We start from the raw sequence: 12,117 nt of genomic DNA on the forward strand, positions 1-12,117 counted from the left end.
AGAACATCATTCAACCATACCTCGACGACTTTCCGGCTCATTCGCGAAAGCGAACTGATCATCCGCAGCATTTAAGAGCGATATTTCTACGTTGCCGACACTACAAGATACAACTCAATCCACACAAATGTGTATTTTGTGTCAGTTCTGGTCGTTTGCTTGGCTTTGTAGTCTCGGAGGATGGGATTCGTCTCGACCCATGTAAGGTCCAGGCAATCATAAATTTGCCTCCACCTTCGAATTTGCTTCAGATTCAGAAACTCCAAGGGAAAGCGAACTTTCTAAGGAGGTTCATTCCAAATTATGCCGAACTTGCTAAAGGTTATACAAGTCTTTTGAAAAAGGAAGTACCCTTTGTTTGGGATCAGGTTGCGCAAGCTTCCTTTGATGCTTTAAAAGAATCACTAATGAAAGCATCATTAATGTATGCTCCTGATTATCAAAAAGATTTTAACCTGTATCTGGCTGCAGCAGATACGACCATCGCAATGGTTTTAGTACAAGAAGTCGATGGAATAGAACATCCCATATATTATTTAAGTAAAAACTTAAATGATACAGAAAGCAAATATTCTTACGTTGAAAAGCTAGCACTCGCAGCTGTTTAAGCGATACAGAGATTTCGACACTATGTCCTCTTTCGGAAAACTACCATTCTGTCATATTGCAACCCCATGATTTATATATTGTCGCGACAGTTGCTAGGGGGCAAATATTCAAAATGGATAGCAATCCTACAAGAGTTTGATCTGGAATTTGTAAAATCCAAGTCGAAGAAAGCTCTAGTTTTCGCAGAATTATTGTGCGATCTCCCATCGTCGTCCAGTGATGACACATCCGAAGAAACAATCGTGGACGAAAATTTGTTTCTGATATCTGCAAGAAATGAATGGTATGGAGATATAACCATTTATCTCCAAACCCAAAAATACAGGCCAAACACCTCCCACTCCGAACAAAAACATATTTGATACCAAGCAAAAGACTACATGATCGTCGGTGATACACTTTACCGTCGTGGTATCGATACAGTTCTGAGAAGGTGCCTCACCCATGAAGAGGCCGAAAAAGTCCTGAATGATTGTCATTCAGGCGCGTGTGGGGGGCATGGGTCTGGATATGCTACAGCGCAAAAAATCTTACGAGCAGGATACTTCTGGCCAACAATGTTCAAAGATTGCATAACCGCAGTTAGAAGTTGCCATGCTTGTCAAATTTTCGATAGCAAAACCAGAAGACCACCCGCACCTTTGCAGCCAATAGTTGTTGTTGGGCCATTCACCAAATGGGGCATCGATTTCATGACATGTAACCCCACCTCGACCGGGGGGCATGGGTATATCATAGTCGCAGTTGACTATTTTACCAAATGGGCCGAGGCGATGCCTACATTAGATAATACTGGTGAAACAACTGTCCTCTTCTTTTTCAATCATGTAGTCGCCAGATTCGGCGTACCACAGGGTATAGTCATAGATCATGGATCGCATTTTCGCAATCACATGATGGTCGAATTAGCTGCCAAACTAGGGTTGTCTCACGACAGCTCCACTACATATTAACCACAAGCCAACGGACAAGTTGAAGCAATCAACAAGGTCCTAAAGCGCATGCTACAAAGGATGATTGGAGTTCACAAGAGAAAATGGCACCTAATCCTGTACTCAGCTTTGTGGGCTTACCGAACATCGGTAAGGAATGCAATTGGGTTTACACCTTTCCAACTGGTATATGGCCTGGAAGCAGTCTTACCAATCCAGTGTGAAATCTCGTCTCTCAAACTCGCAATTGATCTCCTCCCCGGAACTTCAGAAGAAGAAGCTCGTTTCTTGGAATTAATCCAATTGGATGAAACTCGTCGTGATGCCGCTTTGGCTAACGAAGCCCATAAGAAATGAGTCAAGGCGCAGTTTGACAAAAATGTCAAACCCCGCGTCTTCTCAGAAGGTGACTTGGTCTTGCTTTACGACCAAGAATCCGATAAATTGGGAGCAGGAAAATTTAAGTCTTTATGGATGGGCCCCTATATTGTTAAACAAGTGTTAGAAAAAGGAGCCTACGAGTTAATGGATTATGACGGAATTCCACTGGCGCAACCTCGTAATGGGTTGTACCTCAAGCATTACTATGCGTAATGGTAACCTGTATGCTTTTGTTAAGTTTTTGTTTTCACTAAAGTGTTTATTTTGGTCAAGTAATCCACTTTTTACATTTATTGCAGATGTCAAACCTATTGGAATCATGTGTTGGATATGCCGACGGAGCGAGTCGTAGCTCACGGAACCTATCTTCCGCAGCCTGGGCTATCTTTTATCCAAGCGGCGAGTTAGTAAGTTTCAGAGGGGTATGTATCGGTCGATCAACAAATAACATCGCTGAATATAGCGCATTGATAGAACTTCTCTCTGATGCCATCACACATGGTATACGCTGACTAATTGTTAGGCTAGACTCACAACTCGTAATACTACAACTCAATGGTATATATTTTGTCCGAAACCCAGCTATTTATCGCATGTTCCTAAGGGTTAAGATTTTGGAAAGACAATTTGATTTTATTCAATATCAACATATTTCCAGAAACTTAAACACATTAACTGACTCATTAGCAAATTATGTGTTAGATAGACATTTGCAACATTTATAAAAAGAAACATGCCATCAATGTTTGCATTTGGATCATGTAACTTAACCAAAGTAAAACTCCAAAAATCAAAAATATATATAACTGTTTATGGTTTACACATAATGTTCTGTAACCAAGACAAAATCGGTCAAATGACCCAAAAAACCAAAATTCTATGGGGCACCCTAGTCTAATGATGCTCGTGATAGCAAGTCACAGCCTGTGAGATCATGCGTAAGAGATGAGTCCATCGTCTGGGCACACTAGTAGTATGCCGTTGTAACCTCAAAGGCAGCTCGTCAGTCCTCACATCTGGAATACCAAGAGTGAGGCCCTCAACCTGCTCCTGTAATGCTGTGAGAGTCTCAGCCACGTCGAGGTCGCGAAGGATAGCCCTTCCGACGGCCTCTCCTGCTGGGGCAGCAGCCGGTACTCTCAGGCGAACTACTAGACAAACAGGATCAACATCTGCATGTACACATGAGTTTGATTAAAGTCTTGATAGAATAAAGCACAAGGACATTATAAACAAAAAACGATAAATAGGGACATGGTCGAAGATTTTACCAATGGCGCCCCACTGCTCGCCATCCGGCAGTACTAAATCTGGATCACCCCGGAAGTCCATGCCAGCGTATGGATACTCAGAATAAACCATCTCCTGATGATCAAACCACCTGAAGAAGGTATCAGGAAATGAAATCTGAGACTGGCCAGCATGCCTAGACATATGGTCAACCCATCTCTGCATACATGGTTTAGTAGGAGAAGGTAAATCGAGTGCAATGTACTGCGACTGCATCAGTGGTATCTTCTCCAAGGCAAAGGCAGTCAAAATAGAACCGTACCCAAAGTTCTTCAACCTCCCACTCTTTATCTTGGTCAACTGTTCTTTCATCACAAGAAGCACTGCGTCGCACCAGTTGAACACCTTCAGTTGGAGGCATTCCAAGGCATACTGCATGTAAGATCGGTTGGCTACATGAAGAGCCACACCACCGGCCATCCTACCAAAAGTAAACAGAATAGTCCTGAGGGACCTGTCAGTGACATCACGGATGATGATCTTGCCATATTTACTCGGCTGAGATCCTTCTCTGCAGTACCGGCGGACATAATCTCTCACAGAATCACCTCCTTGGGCCGAACCTGATAAAGAGATGGGGGCACCACGCCTCGGCAAGCCAGTCAAGAAATAGATGTCTACTACAGTCAAGGGGATAGATTTTCCCCTGATCTGGAAAACCTGATTGGTAGGATCCCAAGCATCGAGCAAATACTGCAGTAAGTTGATCTGCTATCTCATGCTAGAAATGCGGAAGAACTTCAACAAGCCACAGTTCCGCAGTGCATTCACTGTAACCGGATCATGTAGGGCAAGCATGTCCTCTTCTTCATGCTCACGTTCTCGCCATGTAATGGTCATCTTACTCCAAAGATCTCTGAAAAACAAAGAGAAGAGTTAGATCCTGATTTTGGTAAGAAACAGGCAAAATTTCCATCAAAAATTGTGCATCAAATTCCCTTTTTGTGCCCAACGCACCTGCAGCAGTGATCTAGGTGCATTGAATGTCAGATAGCCTTTAGACAGGCCAACATTCAACGCAACTTTCAATACATAGAGGGTGCGCTGAAGGCAGAACGAGTTCTTCAAACCCCAGGGGCTCAGAAAAGCTAGGAATCAAGCTCAGAATGCAAAATGGAAACCATGAAATAAAAGAGCTCAGGTTTAGCTCCTACCTGGTCTAGACGGCGCCGAGAATCATCCACAGAATCTCCCGAAATCAGCTAATGAAAATCAAGGGGGAAAAGCATCTCCAAAGCTCCAACAAACCAAAGTTCAAATGAAATGGTAAAATGAGAGGTAAAAACACTTTTTAATTACTTTTTACGTAGTTCGAAGTAAAATATTAGTGTTCTAAACTCATTTTCAAGCATATATTGTTCATTTCTGACTAGTTTGATGAAGCAGTTGAAAGTACAGTGCAATCTTTGAAAGAACAAAGCTATTTATGGTAAAATCAAAATGGGACCATTCAATCGAGCAGTTTTAGCACATAGTTCAAACTCGTTAAAAAATAAAAATAAGACATGAGCAAATGTTTCCACCCGCGTTTAAGCTCGTTAAAAAATGAACTATTCCCCGGTAAATAACCATCATGAATGTAGTACTTCAGCCATTAAAGCCTTGGTCATGTTTGCACCGTCACCTCCACTTTTTCCATTGGCCGATCATTCACCTCCATTTGATTGTCTACCCATTTTGAGGAACAGCTGCGAAGAGTGATTTCACTAGCCATCCTTGTGACACTGCCGTGATTGGAAAATTCCAAACCTTACTTGGAATCAGCCGCTACCCGTTTTATCACTCGTTGCTCAAAAGACGAGTCTCCTTTAAGCTCTTTTCAACTAACTCGTAAAATATGAAAATATTGCCGAGCCATTGGCCTCTACAGCTCGTTAAAGGGACAGGAAGTGTTATCCCTCCTCTAGATTTTAATCTTTTTGGACCTGAGGGATTATTACACAAAAAGATCGAGCGCTTGTTTTGTTTGGCTCATTAAAAGTATCGAAAATCCATCCCTTCTGTATTGTTTTATAATTTTTCAGACTTAAGGGATTAGATGATGATAAAGGAATTTTGGAGTTACCTTTACGTTCCTTTTCAGACTCTCTAAAATTGAAAAGGACCGAGTTATCTTTGTCGTTAAACTCGTTAAAAAGATTAATAACGACAAACTTGTCTATAAATGAGAACGAGTTTCACTATCGCTAGGCTCGTTAAAACATAGCGATGGGTTTGCCCGAAGGGCAAATTATAGAACAAGCATATGTTATCCTCCTCAAGCTTGACAAAAATAAAGAGGTACTGGTCAGCAATGACTGGGGAAAAATTGGGAAGAAAACTCAAAGAAACTTTGTTGGTATTAAGTCGCTCTTGAACATGACACTTCCGCTCCGTGTCCGAGTCGGGTTGGGTTGTTTCATTCACCGCTCACATCACCATGGTCACACCATACCATCCACATTTGGGGTTAATGCTACCAATCCATCACATCAGTGTTGCCGACATGTTCAAGAGAAGTCATTCAGAGAATTCACCTGTGTCCCACCCACTACCATATATTATACTCCATTCTTTCATGACCGCCACCCTGAACCTTATATCACCAGATCGTTTTCACCTCCATTAAAATCATTTACTCCGTTCCGTGTCATTGATGTGGGATTCATTAAGGCCCTCTTGTGACGGATCACTTCTTGTCGACATTAGCTCATTTTCCAAGAAGTTGATCTAGGAACACCCCATTCAGTACTTTGAAGATTGCATGCCTCAATGGCAAGTTTCTCACTTCCGGCGACAGGTTTACATTAATGGCCTTCGACCGAAAGATTTTGCGTGGTGTTCGACGCCAAGTCCTTTATTCACACCACGTGAATTGTACTGCAGTACCTTGAGGGTCATTATCATTATCGGTGATTCCTCTCATGCTTGTTAACAGTTTACATCATTGACTAGTAATCAAGCGATGTCTTTCCATGTTCGACTTCAGAACATTTCTCACATGGATCGACTTGTACTTTGAGTGAAGATCAGACGAGATTGAAGACCCCGGATCTAGTTTCATCCATCTGGGCTGTGATATATATTCAAGGGAAATAAAGACATTAAATGTACATCATTGCTGCATAGATAATCATCCACTTAAAAGGATGATGGCTCTATCAGAATCATCAGACGATTGTCTGTCCTATGTACATTAAAATTAATTTATAAAGCTGAGCATGGGAATGCCCGCCTCAGCTAGATCATGAAAATAGTATGAAGATAATGTATTGTATTGTATCTTATTACAGGTCTCCTCCCAGCATTGAAAGAACTTCGGATCCTCATAATAAAGCATTTCACCCGACACCAAAAGGTTAACGGCCTCATACTTTAGGGGGCAACTGTTATAGACATTTTTGTGCTCTACAACCCCAAGCATGAAATGTCCATAAACCAAGGGCTCCTAAGTCCCTAAAAGTGTTGTTCTAACCCCTAAAGGAACAAGGTCGACAGATTACAACTTCTCCTAGAAGTTCTCCATGAAAAATTACTCAGAATTGGTCAAAACAGGATCATTACAGCTGCTCCACTGGCTAAGTGCATTGCATCTCACCTAAATACACTGTGAGGGTGCATTGCATTTCAAAATTCCCTTCTGTGGGGTGTGATGGGCGAGGAATGAAAAATGGTAGTGTCATTCCTTGAGGTGGAGAGGCAATGGAAGCTTCCAGAATCTTCTCCTGTGACACTTGCCTCACTGAATTCGACCAAGGATGAGTATGAGGCCCTCAGTCTCCAAGTGGAAGCAAGAACTATCAGAGAGAAGACACTAATCAAATCACAAGCTGACTCATCCCCCTTACAGATATCTATATATGGATCCCTCATCGCAGAGATCCAGAGGCTGGAATTTTGCATATTGTAAGGAAATGCTGTTGGTTTCTAGAGACAAACATCAGATTGTTGGGTGATCTAAGCTTTGTTTGAGGTGAAGAGGGGCTTCTTTGCTGGGAGGTTGATGCTGGGTCAGAACAACTGGTTGTAACTCCTCCTAGATCTTTTCTTGTTTATCAATAAAAGCTATTTGAGTTTTCCTCCATGCTGTTGTATCATTGATGCTTGTTACATTTGTATGGTCAATTTACATCTGATCCTAGATTGTTTATGAATATAGATCCATGTCTTTGTATAGTGCTATGCTTCTGTGATCTTACAGGTACTTTGTGAAGTTGGGCGTGCAAGGGAGCAGGTAGCTGGGGACTATCAAAGAAGGGAGGGATCGAATCAAAGGATTAGCGCAAGACAGAGGTTGGTATTTCTATTCCTCTCTATCTATAATTCATAAAGGAAAAACATAAGTAGCTTTTCTTTGTTTGTTTCTAAGGCAGCTGTCACACCTTAGTGGGATAGAGCAGTTCTATATAGACACTTTTTCCTGTAACACTCTCGCTCCACACTTAGGTCAACATTTTGCTAGTTTTCAAGGGTAGGATTTGATTTCCATTTCTTCTATCTTCAGTCTTCCATTAGATCTCATCAATGTTTTATATCATTCTAAAAAGTTTTCCTCATGCATGAAGTAGACAGCTAGCTCATGAAATTATGTTTCCTTTATATAATTGAAATTCTTCTTGTTTGCATGATTTTTGGGTAAATATGAATGTTTGATGCAATGCAAGTGTTTCAGGAGTACAAAAAAATTTAATAGTCAACAACCTCATCCCAACTTCATCCACCCATGGTCCTCACTTTCTTTCACTAAACCCTCACCAATTTCATCATTTCACAAGGAAACTTCTCCAAGATTTTTTAGCAAATCTAGAGATCTCCCAACTTTGGTTTTGAGCTTTGAAGTGGAAGTAGGCACTCCCTTGCCTCATTCCATCCACCAACCACCTTCCCTAAGCTTTCTATCACCTTCAACATCCATCATTTTGCTCTCGACTGTATCATGTAGGTTTTCAGGGGATCCTATAGGTTTTCCTGTAGTGGCCTGTTTTGAGGCCAAATTGAGGAAAAAGCCTCTAAGAAGCTAGCAAAGGGTCCCTATTTGTCTCCCAAGCCTTTTGACCACTCACCATCATCTCCAAGCCACCCGCCACCTCACCAAAAGAGATTAGCCTTCACACTCTCACATGAAAAAAGACAAAAAGAAAAACATATTTATTTTATTCATTTTCATGCACAACCGTAGAAGGTTTGATGGTTTGAATTTGCATGCTTAGGATGGTAGGATTGCATACATGTTAACTTAGCATTCTTTTGAAGCAAAGCCTCTTAGCAGTTTGTTAGAAAATGGTGTGTTTTAGCATTTGATTTCATTCTCTTTCCTTGTACTTTCTTTCTTGCAATAGGTTAAGGTTCCATTTCAAACTTTTCATTCTCTACAATTAGTTTAGGATTTGACTTCAGTACATGCACTCCATTACATCATGATAGGAAAGGAAGGACACATTGTATGCCGCACATATAATGCTGATACCTCTTAAGTTTGTACAAACCTCGGGTTGATAATTAAAGTTGGTAGCCTTGGGAGTTGCAGCATTATTGTTGTAATACTGAGGCTCATCACTTTTTGGCACCGTTGCCAGGGAGGTGTCAAAGTATGCATTGTTTTCTTCCCTAGTTGATTCATTTCTTTTTACTTTTTGAAAAAACAAAAAATTAATTGCATTAGGCATATTTCATTTCAAAAGTGCATTGCATTAGTGTTTTCATTCAATCATAAAAAGAAAACAAAAAATCTCCAACTCCAACCAACCCCCCCATTTGATCATGTGGTGTAGTAAGAGCCACATCACCATTCACTTTTACAGGTAGAAGAAGAATATGACAAAGAATGTAGAAGAAATGGATGGAGATGATGACAATGAGGAAGTGATCCAAAATGGATCCAATTTTGCCTCTAGATCAAAGTCTTCAAATGCATATGAAAGTGGGATCAAGTTGAAGTGCTCGTTAATATGATTCCAATGGTGTGAATGGCGCATAAATCCGAGTCCAAATGAAGAAGTTAGAGCCAATCAAAGTTTATGGAAAATTAGGGCAAAAAAGTCAAAAGTCAAAGGTCAATAGTCAACAATCAACGGTCAACCAGGTCAATGCCTACGTCAGCAGGGACACGTGTCAACCCGAGAATGAGCCACGGGTCCTGGATGATGTTAGCAGAGGAGGTGACGTGGCAGTTTATGATTGGTTCATATGGGCCAACTGGTGCTGACACGTGGCAACCCGGATTTTGCCCAATGTGGCCTTATTTCCAAAATTTTGGGGATCAGGGAGGATCAAACCCCTAAACTCCCAGAATGGCTGAGTTTTTGTCGGAGGACCACACCGGACGGGTTACGTTAGGACTTGTTAAGATTCACGGTGAGATTATATTTATTGTGAAGCGGATTGGGTTGCCAGAAAAAGGTCGGACGGTCGGGGTCAACCCCACGATTGTCGGACCTTTGAATTTATTGTTAATGTAATATCCCACATGCAGCAGGTGGTGGTAACCATATACCACATATAAACCAACCGAACCACATAACAAGCAACAACAAGCAGAACCATAGTGGAATGAACCATAGTCTATGTATATCTAATGTAAAATGACGGAAGTGTCAGGTGGGGGTTTCGACCCACCAACCTCCAACCTTATATACCAATGCTTTAACACATCTCTGCTAACCAACATGTCATAAGTTCGGGCTTGAAACAAAGCCGAACATAATTTTATTTAAACAGTTGCAGGTGCCGAACCCGCCATACCACTAGCACATAGACTGAGGCAGTTTTGAGCAGGCCGAGGTGGTTTTTTCCAAACAGAGAGTGGTTTTGCAGGGACAGAGGCGGTTTTGGACCATTCCAGGGGGTCTAGAGGTCATAGTGGCCAAATATGGTCAAGTTTATACTCGTTTGACTCGAAATTTCGAGCTAAACACAATGGTGAGGTCCATTTTCTCATTTGAGACTCTGTTTTTGAGCTCAAACCTGTAACAACATTTTGAAGACAAAATAAAGCGGTCAGCACTGGAAGCTAAAGGACCAAGAGACATAGCCAGGAAGTCTGGTGAACTCCTTTATTAAATTTTTCTGTGTTGATGTGTTTGAATGTGTTTTCAATTTTTTTATGTGTTTATGTTATTTGTAACCTTTTCGATCCATTGCACTAAGTAACATAAACAACTTCACATAAATTGTGTAATACCTTTTTCATTAACGGATCAAGTGGTATCAGAGTAGCAAGGTTTTTAAGGTTTGAAAAGTTTGTGTGAAGTTTTGAATGCTTACTAGGTTGAGGCTCGGTTGAGGTGGAGGTGAACTTGTTGAGGCGAATCCAAAGATTGGAAGGGTATTTTCACAAAGAAGGATGGCAGATGAAACTCCACTTGGGTCAGAATCTCAATTCCTGGATAGTTACATGACGATATGTGCAATGGTGGAAGAGATGTATCGCGAGTTTAAGAAGAACAAAGATGAAGGCACTTCATCACTTAAAGACCAAGAAGATAAGGGAAAGGGAGAAATGCTTCCTCCACCATCTCCTCCATCATCACCATCATCGTCATCATCATCCTCTTCTTCTCATAAATCTCGTCCTTCTAAGAAGAAAAAGAAGAAATCCTCTTTGATCAAATTAGATATAAAATTTTATTTGCCAATTTATGATGGATAACTTAACGCTAAAAAACTTGATAATTGGATAAGACAAATTGATGTGTATTGCAGGGTGCAGAAAGATGCTTTAGAAAGGAAGAAGATCCAGCTTGCTAGCCTTCGACTGGGAGGAACCGCACTTGTATGGTGGGAAGGCAAGACACCAGTAGATCTCAAAAAGCATGGTAAAATCATTTCAACTTGGAATGAATTTGTTTCTGGTATTAAAAAGCAATTTTATCCTTTGGCTTATATGAAACAAGCAACGATGAGTTGGCAAACACTACGTCAATTAAAAGGTCAAAGTGTTCAAAGTTATACTCAGGAATTCCGTAAGAGAGCTTTAACATTAGGCATATCATTGGACTCACTAGAGACATTGTTGAAATACATAGGTGGTCTTCATAGTTATTTGAGGCATACCATACTTATGTTTAATCCAACTAGCTTAGATGATGTATCAGTCCAAGAAACTCATCTAGAAGCTAGAGGCAAAAATGTGACCCATGATGTTGGGAAACCATCTAAACATATTGAAAGCAAGAATAAAGACAAGAAGAAAATTAAATAGAAGGAGAAGAAAACAAACACTGTGAAGAAAGATAAACCTTCATGTGCTCATTGTAAGAAGGAAGGCCACGATGAGGCACATTGCTGGTCATTGCATCCGGAATTGAAGCCTAAGAAGTTTGGGAGTAAAGAGCAGAAGAATGTTGCTACTATTCAAAAGGACTTGGGATCAGATTCAGGTGACGAGACAACGGTTACAACTACAGGTATAAAAGGTAAAGATTCTAAAGCATCTACAAGTACTTCTTCGCATTCTTTTGATACTAATAATGATGAGAGGAAAAGAAATGAGCTATTTCACATTAAATTCATTTCCAAGCATACTAAAATTGACACTTTATTTGATAGTGGGTCACAGGTTAATTTGATTTCTGAAGCAATTGTAAAGAAGTTGGGTCTAGAAACAAAACCTCATAAAAAGCCATATCCATTAGGTTGGGTGTGTGATAAAACTAAGCTACAAGTTACAAAACAATGTAAACTTCATTTTTCTATTGGGTCAAATTTTTTAGATGAGGTTGAGTTAGACATAGTCCCATTGGACATATGTGGAATTGTACTAGGAAGTCCATACTTGTACGATAGAAAGGCTATCTTCTATCGAACTGAAAATAAGTATTAACTCACTAAGGATGGAATTGAATATATTGTAAGGGATCATAAACTCAAAGATGACTTCTCTCTCATAAATTCAAGGCAAATGAAAAGAATTGTAAATTCAAGTAAA

Source organism: Pinus tabuliformis, chromosome 6 (genome assembly GCF_031772625.1).
Source record: "Pinus tabuliformis cultivar Carrire ecotype Pingquan chromosome 6, CPIR1, whole genome shotgun sequence".
Lineage (NCBI taxonomy): Eukaryota > Viridiplantae > Streptophyta > Pinopsida > Pinales > Pinaceae > Pinus > Pinus tabuliformis.